This window comes from Canis aureus, chromosome 4 (assembly GCF_053574225.1).
Source record: "Canis aureus isolate CA01 chromosome 4, VMU_Caureus_v.1.0, whole genome shotgun sequence".
Classification (NCBI taxonomy): domain Eukaryota; kingdom Metazoa; phylum Chordata; class Mammalia; order Carnivora; family Canidae; genus Canis; species Canis aureus.
In genome coordinates, this window is record NC_135614.1 from 19,850,693 (window position 1) to 19,867,500 (window position 16,808).

At 35.3% G+C, this 16,808-nt stretch overlaps 1 protein-coding gene and 1 pseudogene across 7 annotated transcripts in view; one reads left to right on the plus strand and one right to left on the minus strand.

Annotated features, from left to right (window-relative positions):
• The window catches only part of CTNNA3 (catenin alpha 3), a 1,688,099-nt gene that overhangs the window by 725,128 nt on the left and 946,163 nt on the right, over positions 1–16,808 (minus strand). The window lies entirely within an intron of this gene.
• LOC144311814 (large ribosomal subunit protein eL31 pseudogene) lies at positions 595–1,032 on the plus strand (annotated as a pseudogene).

The window sequence follows — 16,808 nt, forward strand, 5'->3', positions numbered from 1 at the left end:
AGACAGTGGAGATATAAACCCACAACTGTCTGGTAAATTAATCTATGACAAAGGAAGCAAAAATATACAGTGGAAAAAAAGTCTCTTCAACAATCGGTGCTGGGAGAACTGGACAGCAACACTCAAAAAAATTGAAACTAGACCACTTTTTTACCCGATACAAAAAATAAACTCAAAATGGATTAAAGACCTAAACGTGAAACCTGAAACCATTCAGTTCCTTGAAGAAAACATACATGATTATCTCTTTGACATCGGCATAGAAACATTTTTCTAGATATGTCTCCTTTGGCAAGGGAAATGAACAAAATTAAACTATTGAGACTATATCAAAATAAAAAGCTTCTGCACAGCAAAGGAAACCATCAACAAAACAAAAAGGCAACCTACTAAGTGGGAGAAGATATTAGCAGATGTGACATCCAATAAGGGTTAATATCTAAAATATATAAAGGATTTATACATCTCAGCTTCAAATAAAGCAAATAATCCAATTTTGGGCAGAGGACATGAATAGACGTTTTTCCAAAGACAGCATACAGATGGCCAATAGTCACATAAAAAGGTGTGCTTAAGATGTGTCTCGCTTTCCAACTAGGGCCCGGTAGAATGGCTCCTGCAAAGGGTGGCGAGAAGAAGGGCCGTTCTGCCATCAATGAGGTAGTGACCAGAGAATACACCATCAACATTCACAAACGTATCCATGGAGTGGGTTTCAAGAAGCGGGCCCCTGGGGCACTCAAAGAGATCCGGAAATTTGCCATGAAGGAGATGGGAACTCCAGATGTGCGCATTGACACCAGGCTCAACAAAGCTGTCTGGGCCAAAGGAATAAGGAATGTTCCATACCGTATCCGTGTGCGGTTGTCCAGAAAACGTAACGAGGATTAAGATTCACGAAACAAGCTCTACACGCTGGTTACCTACGTACCTGTCACCACTTTCAAAAATCTACAGACTGTTAATGTGGATGAGAACTAATCGCTGATTGTCAAATAAAGGTATAAAACTGAAAAAAAAAAAAAGATGTGTCTCAACATCAGTAATCATTAGAGAAATGCAATTCAAAACTACAATGAGCTATCACCTCACACCTATCAGAATGGCTAAAAATAAAAAATACAAAAATAACGAATTTTGGCAAGGATGTGGATAAAAAGGAATCTTGTCACTGTTGGTGCAAATTCAAACTCATACAGCCACTGTGGAAAACAATATGGATGCTCCTCAGATAATTAAAAATAGAATTACCATATAATCAGTAATTATATTACTGTATATATATTCAAAGAAAACAAAAACATTAATTCAAAAAGATATTTGAACCCCTATGTTTATACTACAGCAGTGTTTACAATACCCTAGATACGTAAGCATCCCAACTGTCTGTGGATAGATAAATGGATAAAGAAGAGATACACACATGCACATGAATATCAGCCATAAAAAAAGTGAAATTTTGTCATTTGCGGCAATATGGAAGAATCTAGAGAATATAATGCTAGGTGAAATTAAGTCAATAAAGAAAGACAAATGCTATATAATTTTATTCATCTGTGAAATTTCAGAAACAAAGCAAATGAACAAAAAAGGAGACAAACAGAAAACCAGACTCAAATATAAAGAACTCATGGTTACTAGTGAGAAGGGAAGTAGGGGATGGGTGAAATAAGTGGAGAGGGTTAAGAGTACACTCTAAATTTTTTTAAAATCTGTAGTGAACAATAAAAATAAAGTTTGGATTTATATTCATAAGAGATATTGGTTCACATATTTCTCTTTACAAGGTCTTTGGTTTTGATGTCAGGATAATATTGGCCTCAGCTAATGAGTTGGGATGTATTTCCTCTGTTGAATTTTCTGGAAGAATCTGTATATATTGGTAGCATTTCTTTCTTACATGTTTGGTAGGATTTGCCAGTGAAGCCATCTGTCCTGGAGTTTTCTATGTGGGAAGGTTTTAAACTACAAAGTCAGTTTCCTTAATATGTATAAGACAATCAAATTATCTTTTTCTTCTTGAATGAGCTTTAATAGTTTGTATCTTCCAAAGACTTCATCCATTTATTCAAGTTCATTGACAAAAAGCTGTTCATAAAATTACTTTATTATCCTCTTACTACCTGTATACTCCCTCATTTCTGATATTAGTAATTAGTATTCTCTCTCGTCCTCCTCTTCATCTCCCTCTGCCCCCACTCCCCATCTCCCTCTCTCTGTCTTGATAAGTCTGGCTAAAAGCTTATCAAGTTTACTATTTTCTCAATAAACTAGCTCTTGGTTTCATTGTCTTTACTGTTTTTCTGTTTTCTATTTCATAAATTTGCACTATATTATTTCTTTTATTCTGCTTACTTTGAATTTAATTTAATTTGCTCTTTCTGGGAACCCTGCAGTGGTTTAGCGCCTGCCTTTGGCCCAGGGCGTGATCCTGGAGACCCGGGATCGAGTCCCACGTCGGGCTCCCGGTGCATGGAGCCTGCTTCTCCCTCTGCCTATGTCTCTGCCTCTCTCTCTCTGTGTGACTATCATAAATAAATAAAAATTAAAAAAAAATAAAAAAATAAAAATAAAAAAATAAATAAAAATTTTTAAAAAATTTTGCTCTTTCTTAGTTTCTCTTTTTTTAAATTTTTAATTCTAGGGTTGTTAACATCCGGTGTTATATTAATTTCAGGAGTGCAATCTAGTGACCAACAATTCCATACATGACTCAGCGCTCATCAAGATAAGTGTACTTTTAATCCCCTTCATCTACTTTACCCATCCTTCCACCCACCTCTCCAATGAGACCCACTTCTTTGTTCTCTTCAGTTCAGTCTGGGTTTTTTTTTGTTTTGTTTTGTTTTGTTTTTTGTTTTCACTCTCTCTCTTTCCCTTGTTTTTGTTTCTTAAATTGCACACAAGAGTGAAATCATATGGTATTTGTCCTTCTCTGATTGAGTTATTTCTTTCTTAGAATCTTAAGGTAAAGGGATCCCTGGGTAGCTCAGCGGTTTGGCGCCTGCCTTTGGCCCAGGGCGCGATCCTGGAGTCCCGGAATCGAGTCCCACATCAGGCTTCTGGCATGGAGCCTGCTTCTCCCTCTTCCTGTGTCTCTGCCTCTCTCTCTCTCTCTGTCTATCATGAATAAATAAATAAAATCTTAAAAAAAATAATCTTAAGGTAAAAAAGTGAGGTCATTTATTTGAGACATTTATACTTTTCTAATATGGGGCTATAAGTGTACCTAAGTTTTGCTTAGAGCTTGATATGAAGTATTTTCATTTTCATCTATTACCCAATATTCTGCAATTCTTCCTTTGCTTTGTGCTTTGACTGGCAGGTTGTTTAAAAGTATGCTATATAGCTTCTAAATATTGGGAGTCTTTCTAGAGAATTTGCTATTATTAATTCCTAGTTTAAATCTAATTTAATTCTAATTTAATTTATTCAGTTCAGAAAACATACTCTTTATGATGCAAAACCTTTTAAATTTATTAACATTTGTTTTATAGCCTCAAATATAAGCTATCTCAGTAAATATTCTGTGTACACTTTAAAATAATTTGTATTCTATGGTTTCTTAATGGATAGTTGTATAAAAGTTATTGGATTAAGTTGGATGATAGTATTAATCAAGTTATCCAAATCCTTATAGATTTTTGGTCCATAGATTGTATCAACTATTGAGAGTGAGGTGTTAAGATCTCCAAATATAAGTGTGGGTTTATTACACCATCATATTTGTAGGGAGTCCCCTTTCCTTTAAAAATTATTGTTTCTTCTTACTCTATCTTTTTATGGTAGTCTTCTTTGTTTTTTTGTAAGGATAGTGGTAGTACTAAATAGCATTCATGGTTACATTGGTTTTTGTCCTAATCTTTATCTCTTCATTTGTAAGCCAAGTAGATCTTTCTACCACCTGTTTTGAAAAAAAAAAAAAAAATCCTTCATTCTTCTCCACAAAATGGGCAACCCTCCCAATCATATACAACACAATCCTTCTAGATACAAATAGTTTCAAGTTACAGAGTCATCTTTGATGCCTTTTTACAGAAAACACGACTTCTCAATTCAATCATTATTCAATTAGTGTATGGTGCTCCCTCTGTCATGTTATCAGTACATGACCCTAGTTCATCCTGTAACATCTTAAAACCTCTTTGGTGCCTAGAATGTATTTTGAAAATCATCAGGGCAGAATAAAAACAACAGCATTCCCAGGTTTCCGATTTCCTACAGAGCACAGAGGAAACTTTTCAGTTTTATTCACGTTCTAAACTAGTTGTCCTTTCTTGCTTTCTCTCTCCCACTGTCCATCTTCTAGTCCTTCTTCATTTTCTCCCTTCAAAAAATATTTACACACTCTATAAAAATCTCTGCTTTCATGCAATTCATCTCTATTCATTGTCTTCAGGAGAAAATTACATTTTCTCTTTGGACTATGCAATCCCTCCTCTCTATGCAAGTCCTGTAAAATCCAGTTAAATCCATCTTCTGAATGAAGATTTCTGTCTCTAAAGAAATTTTTTTTCTCTCTTTTCTGAGCATATTCTTGTCCTTGTACATAAACATGCTGAAAATCAGTGGGTTAAAAAGGAAAAAACATGAAAACCACTATTAATTATATGAGAATGGTCAGAAGTCTGACTTAAAGTGAGGGGAATGGGAAGGGAAAAGTCAGCTTGCTAAGGGGAATTGTCTTCATGATAAGACTGGTGGAAAGATAGTTCCTTTCCCTCAAAAACAATGAAGAATTATAAGGAATACATAAATAAATAGTCCTTCCAACCATGCAGAGACCATATGAAAAGTGGGAGTTCACCAAAGCATAAATAGAAGAAAAAGTTCAGTTTGTTGGCAGAAAAGATTTGAAACCACAGTAATAAGGGAATGGTTAGTAGAATAAAGTGTGAAATTTGCAGGGGGAAACCAAGGCTTGTGGTATAAAAACACTAGGAGGAAAAAGATACTGGAAAAGACTTTACTGTTTATGGTTGACAGAATTAGGAGAAAAGACAAGAGACACATGGGAAGATTATAAAAGAAGATATCAATAACAAAAATACAGAAGAGAATGTTTAAAATGAGAATAAATAATCACATATGACCAGTTTAAGCACTGAATCATGACTATTTAAATAAAGAATAAATCATTCTTTAAAAGTTCCTTCTTCATTTTAAAGTTCTAAATAAGAACATTATAGAGGAATTGTTCCCATCATAATATGAAGTTCAGTTATAACAACTCACTATTTAGCATTTTATTAATGTCTAATAAAGCTGGATTTATATTTATTAAGTCTATATTCATCTTGTGTGAAAATTATGGAGAAAGAGAACTGCAAAGGGAATATCTAAACAAGGATAGACATAGTGCATTTTGAGTTATGACCATCTTTAGTCTTATGAAATAATTACAATTTAATGTTTTGTATCTTCACTTCCTAATTTAAGCTTCGCTTCCCAGATCTTAAACTCTTTGAGACCAGGTCTCTCTCTTATATTTTGTGTATCAAATATAGTATCTAGCATGGTAGACATTAAATAAAGATTTGCTGATTTATTTTGTGGTTGTTAATCTTAGTTGTAGGAATTTATCAATATCTTTCCTATATTCCAACCCATTGGGAGTGCCAAGTATCCTTAAGATTACATCCTCTGATTATATACTAAAATAGAAAAGAAACTAACTCAAAGTAGGTATCTCTTGAAGGGAAAATATATGGAAAATAAACAAGTGATAAAACGTCCTAGAGTTAGCTACCTATTTCAAAAATATATTCCATGAGAGAGAGCAGAAATAACAACACCACAGAAATAGAAACAATTATAAGAAAATATTATGAAAAACTGTATTGTCAACAAGTTGGACAAACTAGAAGAAATAGATAAATTCCTAGAATATATAAACTGCTAAAACTAAAACAGAAAGAAATAGAAAATTTGAGCTGACCGATAAACAGCAAAGAAATTGAATCAGTGATCAAAAAATTCCCAAGAAGCAAAAGTCCAGGACCAGATGGCTTCATAGGTGAATTCTACCAAATATTTAAAGAGTTAATATCTATTCTTCTCAAACTATTCCAAAAAATAGAAAAAGAAGGAAAATTTCCAAGTTCATTCTATGAGCTAGCATTATCCTCATATCAAAACCAGATAAAGACACAACTAAAAAAAGAGAACTACAGGCCAATATATCTGATGAACATAGATGCAAAAATCCTCAACAAAACACTGGCAAATCAAATTCAACAATACACTGAAAAACTATTCACCACAATCAAATGGGATTTTTTCTTTGGTTGCAAGGATGATTCAATATTTGCAAATCATCAGTGTGAAGCATCATCATATCAGTAAGAGAAAAGATAAGAGCCATCTGATCATTTCAATAGATGCAGAAGCATTTGACAAAGTACAACATCTATTCATGATAAAAAATCTCAAAAAAGTAGGCTTAAAAGGAACATACCTCAACATAATAAAGGCTATATATGAAAAACCATAGCTAACATCCTTAATGAGGGAAAAACTGAGAAATTTTCTTCTATGGTCAGGAAAAGACAAGGATGCTCCCTCTTACCACTTTTATTCAATGTACAAATGTCTGATTCATCAGACACAAAGGAAAGAAAGTTCATCCTAACTAGTGAGGAAGAAGTAAAACTTTCAGTATTCGCAGATGACAGCTATTATATATAGAAAACCTGAAAGATTCCACCAAAAAAAAAAAATGCTAGATCTGATAAATGAATTCATAAAGTTGCCGGATACAAAAATCAATGTACAGAAATCTGCTGCATTTCTAAATACTGCTAATGAGTCAGCAGAAAGAGAAATCAAAGAGTCAGTCCCATTTACATTTACATCAAAAACATAAGATGCCAGGATCCCTGGGTGTCTCAGCAGTTTAGCACCTGCCTTTGGCCCAGGGCATGATCCTGGAGACCGGGGGTCGAGTCCCGCATCAGGCTCCCTACATGGAGCCTGCTCCTTCTGCCTGTGTCTCTGACTCTGTGTGTGTGTATGTCTCTCATGAATAAATAAATAAAATATTTTTAAAAACCCATAAGATTCCTAGGGATAAACCTAACTAAAGACGTAAAAGATCTCTTACTCTGAAAACTATAGATCAATGATGAAAAAAGCAAAAATATTCCATGCTCATGGGATACACTGCTCAAAGTAATATACAGATTTAATGCAATTGCTGTCAAAATATCAACAGCAATTTTCACAGAACCATAACAAACAATTCTAAAATTTATATGGAACCACAAAAGACCCAAATAGCCAAAGCAATCTTGAAAAAGAAAAGCAAGGCTGGAAGCATCGTAATTCCAGACTTCAAGTTACATTACAAATCTGTAGTAATCAGAACAGTATGGTACTGACACAAAAATAGACACATAGATCAATAAAATAGAATAGAAAACCCAGAAATAAACCTACAACTCTATGGTCAATTTTCAACAAAGCAGGAAAGAATATACAATGAGAAAATGGTAATCTCTTCAACAAATGGTGTTGAGAAAACAGGACAACAACATGTACATCATACAAAAAAATTCAAAATGGATTAAAGACTTCAGTGTGAGATGTGAAACCATAAAAATCCTAGAAGAGAACATAGGCAGTAACTTCTTTGGCATTAGGCATAGCAACTGTTTTCTAGATATGTTTCCTGAGGCAGAGGGAAACAAATGCAAAAATAAACTATTGAGACTATATCAAAATAAAAAGCTTCTGCACCACATCAAAATAAACAACAAAACTAAAAGGCAAAGACTATGGGATAGAAGATATTTGCAAATTATATATCCAATAATACATAAGAACTTACACAACTCAGCAAAAAATCCAATCAAAAAATGGGCAAAAGACATGATCATACATATCTCCAAGGAAGACATACAGATGATCAAAAGATGAAAAGAAATTCATCATAGGCTATGAGCAGGGAAATAGAAATCAAAATTACAATGAAATATCACCTCATACCTATCAAAATGGTTAAAATCAACAACACAAGAAACAACGGGTGTTAGTGAGGATGTGGAGAAAAAAGAATCCTGTTGCACCATTGGTGGGAATGCAAATTGATGCAGCCACGCTGGAAAATATTATGGGAGCACCTCAAAATTTTAAAAATAGAAGTCCCTATGATACAGTGATTGCACTACTGGGTACTTACACAAAGAATTAAAAAAAAAAAAAAACACTAATTCAAAGGGACACATGTACACCTATTTTTTTTTAATTATTTATTTATGATAGTCACACAGAGAGAGAGAGAGAGAGGCAGAGACATAGGCAGAGGGAGAAGCAGGCTCCATGCACCGGGAGCCCGATGTGGGATTCGATCCCGGATCTCCAGGATCGCGCCCTAGGCCAAAGGCAGGGACTAAACCGCTGCGCCACCCAGGGATCCCCACCTATTTTATAACAGCATTATTTACCATAGCCAAGGTATGGAAGCAGCCCAAGTGTCCACCAATTTTTTTGTTGTTGTTGTTATTTTTTTTTTATTTACTTATTCAATGAGAGGCACAGAGAGAGAGAGAGAGAGAGAGAGAGAGAGAGGCAGAGACACAGGCAGAGAGAGAAGCAGGCTCCATGCAGGGCGCCCCATGTGGGACTCGATCCCAGGTCTTCATGGTCAGGCCCTGGGCGGAAGGCAGACGCTAAACTGCTGGGCCACCGGGGCTGCCCCCAATTGTCCACCAATTAATGAATGGATGAAGATGCGGTTTATATACATGCATCAACACACAAATACAATATTATGCAGCCATAAAATTTTCAAATCTTGCCATTTGTAACAACATGGATGCAGCTAGAGTATAGGGCTAAGTAAAATAAGCCTGTCAGAGAAAAACAAATATCATATGATTTCACTCATGTGTGGAATTTAAGAAACAAAGTAACAAAAGGAAGAAAAACAGAGAGAGAAGCAAATCAAGAAAGAGACTCTTCATTACAGAGATCAAATAGATGGTTACCAGAGGGGAAGAGTGTAGGTGGTTAAATAGGTGATGGGGATTAAGGAGTGCACTAATTGTGATGGTACCGGGTGATGTATGGAATTGTTGAAGCACTACATTGAAAACACCTGAAATTAATATAACACTGTATGTTATATAACACTGTATGTTAACTAACTGGAATTAAAATGAAAACTTAATATATGCTTATAATTTATATATAATATATGATTTTATATAACTAATCAAATTATTCATAATACATAATATATGTTATGTGTGACATAATTATAACTTATATAATATACATTAATTATATAATTATATATTATGTAACATATATACATAATATATATATTCCATATGTTCATTGTTGGCATTAGCTAACTAGGCAACTACTGAGGATATACACAATCAATATAGGCAACATTCTTCAGGGTTTCATATTGTATCTTCATAGGAAAAAAATCTATAGCAATTAGGACTGAAATGCAGTTAAACCTTCTCAAAATGTTATCATTTTAGATTTACTTAGGGCAAAGTGTTTTGGTTTATTCAATCTTAATTGTAGAGAATTTCAACTAATTTTCAATTTGTTATAATGTCAAAGTCACACAATCTAGTCTTGGTAGGTTTTTGTTTTCTGAGAACAATAAAAGGTAGAAATAACTTTTACAGAAACAGTCTAATCCTGAGCATATATTGGCAACACTATTGCTACTAGCTGGATAACATACCTGGTCATTTTGAACATTAACTCTAGTGAGACTATTTTCTGGGGGACATGGTATGCCAGTCCTAAGACAGAATATACAGAGGTACCTTAGTTCACTATGCTGCAAAACAAAGTGACACCAACTGGCTGGATTAAACAACAGAAATGTATTTTCTCACTTCTGGGAGCTAGAAATCCAGGATCAAGGTGTCAGCAGATTTAATTTCTTCTGAGGCTTCTCTGATTGGCTTGCAAACAGCTGCCTTCTCACTTTGTCCTCACATGACTTTTCCTCTGTGTGTGCATATTCCTGGTGTCCCTATGTGTCCACATGTTCTCTTCTTATAGATACTACTCATACTGAATAGAGCATACTCTAACAGCCTCATTTTAACTTAATCAGCTCTTTAAAGGCCTTATCTCCAAATAGTCATTCTGAGTTCTCGGGATCAGGGCTTCAACATGAATTTAGAAAGGCATACAATTCAGCTCATAACAAAAGACCAGAGAGCTATAGAGAAATTCTAGGAGAGAGAGAAAGTTCTCTCAAATGTTATTTTTACTGAGTATCACTGAATTTTGAGCCGGAAGATGGCTGTAACTATCCAGGCAATGAAGAAATCTATCTGAAAGTTTCCCCAATTACTGCCAGCCTCTGCTTCCTTAATCAGGGAATTCACCCAAGAAAATGAATTCCATTCATATGGACAGCTACATATCATTTGGTGGAATAATACTTGGAAATATTAACCAACATGTTTTTGCTTTTTTATTTTCCTTCTATCTCTGATATTTTCGTTCTTCTCCAACTCTACTTAGCTTTGATTCTTTGCTTCCCGCCTCAGGGAAGTGATGTACTGTAGACTGGTATACTGTTTTAAATGTCAAAACAAGTCTAGGCTCTGTGGGGAACAGGAAGGATCTGGCCTAAGTGCTCTCCCAGGCCCCATTTCCTCCAGATCAAACACAAAAGGATAAACAACAGTCACAAAGACATTATATGAAATTGAAGAAGAATATAGGAAAATAAGATTTCAGGGTAGCATGGCTAGGTTCTGTGTCTCCACAGAATTTCCTGTGCCTCAGTGTTGCACAGGAACATGATTCCCATCTGCTAAAAGGGGCCTTGACATAGCTGACACAGGTTTCTGAGGACATGGAAAAGTATTGATTCAGCAGCAACTTGCATGGGTTATGAGCTAGACAGGATGAGTCTCAGTGAATGCCAGAGAAAATGAGAGATCAGCTATATCCATCTTTTGTTCACTGCAGCATTATTTATAATAGTCAAGGGTAGGGATCCCTGGGTGGCGCAGTGGTTTGGCGCCTGCCTTTGGCCCAGGGCGCGATCCTGGAGACCCAGGATGGAGTCCCACATCAAACTCCCTGTATGGAGCCTGCTTCTCCCTCTGCCTGTGTCTCTGCCTCTCTCTCTCTCTCTGTGTGACTATCATAAATAAATAAAAATTTAAAAAAATAAAAAAATAAATATAATAGTCAAGGGTAGAAACAACCTAATTGTCCACTACAGATGAATGGATAAAGAAAATATATATATATATATGCATATATATATTCTCTCTATATAGATTTATATATATATTCCCTATATATGGAATATTATTACATACACAATGAAATATTGTTTAGCCATAGGAAAAAAATCTTGCTATTTGCATCACCATGGATGGAACTTGAGGGCATTATGCTAAGTGAAATATGTCAGAGAGAACAACAAATACAATGATCTCATTTATATATGGAATTTAAAAACCCCACCAAACTCACAGTTACAGAGAACCAATTGGTAGTTGCCTTAGGCAGGAAAAGGGGAGAAGTAGGCAAAACAGGAGAAGGTAGTCAAAAGGTACAAACTTCCAGTTCTAAACTGCATCAGGGGATGTGATATACTGCATGGTAACTGTAGTTAATAATACTCTATTGCATACTTGAAAGTTGCCAGGATAGTAGATCTTAAAAGTTCTCATCACACACACACACACACACACACACACACACACACACAATTCTATAACCATGTATAGTGATGGGTCTGAACCAAACTTAATGTAGTGATCATTTCATGGTATACACAATTATCCAATCATTATCCAATCATCATGTTGAACACCTGAAAGTAATATAATGTTGTATGTCAATTATACCTCAGTTTTATATTTTAAAAAAAGCCAAGAGATTGCTTTACTGTCAAAGTTGAGCTTTCCCCTTTCAGAAAATATTTTTCTACGTGATAATTTGCTATCTCAAGTTTTATCCATCACTAATGATGTGATTTCCTGATTGAATGATGAAATAGTCTAGATTGTTTAAGATATAATAAACTCTCTGTAAATCATTCTTTGACAATAAGGAAAATTGACTTTTTTTTTTTTTTTTTTTAGGAAAATTGACTTTTAAGAAAACACATACATGTAGCTCCTAAAGCAAATGTAAAATTCTTTACTAAGTGTTTTTTTTTTTTTCCTGAAGTTATCTCTGTGATAATTCAATATCTATTATGGATATATATTTTAGACATATTTGAATATATGATTCAAAACATATATTTGAACTATATTTTGAAATATATTTTAAAGTAAGAACTAAATAACTATTTGAGTTATTCATAATTCAAGGTCAAAACAAATCTTAGAAGTTTGCTATGCATTTCTCTGATTATAGTTTTGGATTTCTCTTTGCATCAGGTATATTGCAAATGATATCAGTCCTTCATACATTTACTGTTTTGTCTCTATAGAATATATTTTAAATATACTATTAATCTGATTGTTCTTGGTCTTAGAACCTTAACAAAAGTATCAGCAGCTCATTTCAAAATGCTTTTTTTAATCTTCTCTGCAGATAAATGGATTCAGGGTCAGCCACCTGAAAAAGGTAATGTGGAAACATACTCCTAAAGACATTTGTAGTGAATAAAAATAGTACTGTTTTCCATCAATTGACACAAACCTCAAAGTGATTTGTTTGTTAGAAGTACATATTCTCTGTACAGTCAAGTAATATGAGACTTGAACACACAATTTCATCAAGACACTTTAGCAGGATAAAGAACACAAAACACATCCTAACCTTTAGTTTCAGAAACTTTTTTTAAAGATTTTATTTATTTATTCATGAGAGATACACAGAGAGAGATGCAGAGACATAGGCAGGGAGAGAAGCAAACTCCGTGCAGGAAGCTCTATGTGGGACTCAATCCCGTGACTCCAGGATCATGCCCGGGCCCAAGGCAGGCGTTCAACCGCTAAGCCATCTAGACATCCCTAGTTTCAGAAACTTCAAAACGGATTAAAAATGTAAAAACGAAAACAAAAACAAAAACAGCTACATATCATGAAATTCAAGAAATATATAGATGGAAACTCTTGACCCATGTAAGAATGTGTCATCCTAAATGTCTTTCATTGACATCTTCTGTCATTCATTCCACTTTTGTCTTCCTTATTCTTTATGTTGCTTTCCCTGTTCAACATAACTTAGGACCATTGGTTTGCCATGCTTTCCATAGTTCTTACTTTCCTCATGTTTTTGCTCTTTGGAACAGTATGTGGGCTGATGGTTTCTTCCTGACTACATAGCCCAACCCCATACCCAGCCATCTTTTCTGGCCTCACCTGTCTTCCCTAGGTCAGACCTCCCTCACACCAAAAATAAGTTTTCCTAATGCTCTCTTGTTATGGCCCCAAAATAGCATAGCTGAAATAAAGCCAGTATAGATGTTTATATCCTCTAACCTGATATTTATTAGCCATAAATCTTAGAAATGGAAGGGTGGTAAAGAGCTCTCTGAAGATGCTCAAATGCTGAGTAGTAAACATGTAATACAATCTGAGACTCAGAATGAATGCAGGGAATTTCCAAAAACACGTGAACTTCAAAATACCAGTGATTTCCCCTAGGAGACTTAGAGCATAGGATTTTCTCATTCTTGACAAGAAATGAAGGAAATAAATGAGAGATAAACATTTGACCTGCATATTAAGTGAAATTTATTGTCTCAAAGAACTGCCTTTGGCTCTGATATTTCAATATTGTTCAGGAAGGTAGCCAGTCTCAGTTTTAGAAACGTCTATCTGAAAGTTACCAACAATTTTGTTCCTAGATGTCAAAATGTGGATGTTATTATATGCCAAAGCAACAATTCACTTAAAATCTCTCTGTCTCTGTCTTTGTCTGTCTCTGTCTCTGTCTGTCTGTCTGTCTCTCTCTCTCTCTCTCTCTCACACACACACACACACACACACACACACACACACACAATACCAAAGCAAAAGACAATTGAATACACTGTCAACTCTCCTTGGCTTACAGATGCTATGACATACCACAGTGGGTCTCTTTCCTTTGGCATCTATAGTAGCATAACAAAATCTCTGCTTAAAATTGAGCAACACATTTTCACGCTGAATGACTTTATTTTACATTACCTCTGATATAAATAGAAAAGACACCTCATATTCAGCCTCCAATGCTAGACTGCACCACATATAAGCAATTACCTTTAGAAGGTGTCTATATGATAACTGTGGAAAGTATAGAATTATCCATATATATGTTTCCTATTTCTTTACTTTCTTTTAACATCTAGGAACCATTCTCTGGGTAGTCCCCCTGGGAGCACTGGGCAAAGTTGGGCACTGGGATAAGAAACTCCGTGTAAACTTTTATTAACATACTAATACCATAATTAAAGAGTCTTCCATATACCCCAGGGATTTTGCTACCCTTCTTCCAAAACCCTCAAGATAACAGAGTTTTAGCTTCACACAATTGGCCTGAGAACCACAAAGGTAGCAGGGTGATCTAGCTCCCTTCACCCCTTTTGCCCAACATCCATATTTTATTCCTCCTTTTTTATCAGATGGAAATAAGTTGTCATATATTTTTATTTAGTCCTGTCTATATCAATACTAAACAGCAGGAATCTCACTTTGGCTCATACAACTGGTTTACCTCCCATCTTTCCTCTTAATCACTAACGGCTTTATTTGTTTAATTTTTTTTTTTTTTTTTAGGTTTTGATTCCAAAAGTAACTCAAACCAGAGACTCTCCCTCATTTTTTTTAAAAAAGATGTATTTATTTATTCAGAGAGAGCGAAAGAGAGGCAGAGACACAGGCAGAGAGAGAAGCAGGCTCCATGCAGAGAGCCCGACGTGGGACTCCATCCCGGGTCTCCAGGATCATACCCTGGGCCGCAGGTGGCGCTAAACCGCTGCGCCACCGGGGCTGCCCAAGATTCTCCCTCATTAAACAACGTTAAGCGTTTTGGTACTAGAAATGTTTTAAAACATAGTACCTGGCAGGACTTTTGTTATTTGGTTTTTGTCTTCACTGTAATACAGATCTTAATGAAAGAACTTAATGACAACATCACCCTATGTTGGAAACTCAATTTACAGCATTGTGTTGTTGGCCCTCTACTGATGGATTGTACCATGGCACCACTGTCATCACACACCATCATAAAACTGTGCTGGAACCTTGCTAGTCCACCACAGAGTTTCATTCTCATGGTTAAATCTGTATTCCAGATTCATGGTGATCCAGAATTTTCCTGATTCCATCCTGTCTACCTATATTTTATTCTCAAACTAGTGTCTGAAACATTATTTACAACCACGTCGCCCTCCTGACAAAACTTCTAATGGCATCCCATATTATTCGGGCTACTCACCTTTTAAAAGCCCTGTTGCATCCGGCCCCCCAGTATCTCTCTACTCTCAACTCCTATTACTCTCCCCTCACTCACTCATTTCCTATGTCCCCTGATTCCTTGTTATTTCTTATATTTCTAAATATGCCTCTCAAATTCCTGTCTTTTTTACCCAACCTCCTCTCCATTTACTTTCTCCTATCCTCCTCCTTTCTTCTATATCGCCAACTTCCTCCTTCCCCTAATCACATTCCCCTCTAGATTCCTAGCCAAGGTCTCCTCTTCACTACACTCTCCCCTTTCAGACCAAGGTCTAACTCCTTTCCCAATGCTCAGCTCTAGCCTTCTTGGGGCCTTTCTTTAATTGTGTGCTTTACACACAATACTTTAATTATGTAAAGCAATCTATCCTTTATTTGATTTCACTAATTTGAATGCCTCATGAGAACACCTGTTCCACAAAACAGCAGGTATTTCGAAGAGATCACACTTTGTGAAGAACAAGAGTCAAGCAGAAGGGCCTGAAAAAAGGAAACTAATAATTTAGTATTTTTCTCTTTTAAGGTATCTAAAGTACCAGTGGTACTACTTGACACTTCCACTGAGCTCTGCCCTTCACTCCTTGCTACACGGGACAGCACTCCTGTAGGCTTAAACCTTGGCTTCTCTTAGTAACAGCATGGAGGAATCAGAGAAATATTTCTCAACAGATGTTGCCCATTTCCTTAATGCCTTAAAAAGGGAGCAGGGGATGTATCTAAAAGACAGAAAGGTTCATGTGTTAAGTCACAGTCTGGGTTGGAGAAGGACACTGCTTTGTAGTGTGGAGACAATATGAACAATGCAAGTGCTTAGGGAAGAGAAAGAACAAATTAATGATCTTGTCAATTCATCCTCTCAAATGCAGTATTTTCTTGCATTCAGTGTACAGAGTATCCATTTCCTTTTCTCTCTACTTGTTCTAATTATTTACTTCAGAGGTCCCTACAATAATCACAATAGTTCCACATGGTGACAGCAATATTAATTCATATTACCTTCAAATATGTATATATAAAGACCTAGATATATCACTCATGATGTGTGATATCAATCTTTATGCAAGCAATTAAAAAGATACCAAACACTATAAAATAGAAAAATATTTAATGATTTAGATACACTTTTACAATTTCAGTTTTATTTAAGTAATTTTGAGTGTTGATATCCAGTCATTATAATTTGTACTTTTTAAGTTATATTGAAAGAAAAACCTTTTAGAAAACAAATGAAAAATAATTCTATTATTTTTAATTTTACATTTTCTTAAGTATTCATAGTTAATATATGTTTATTTTTTTCAAATGTAATAAAATTAGTTTTTTCTCTTTTGGAGATTGTCGTATATTTTTTCACAAATATGTACTTATACACTCATAACACTGAACTAGCCTAAATTTTGCACATTT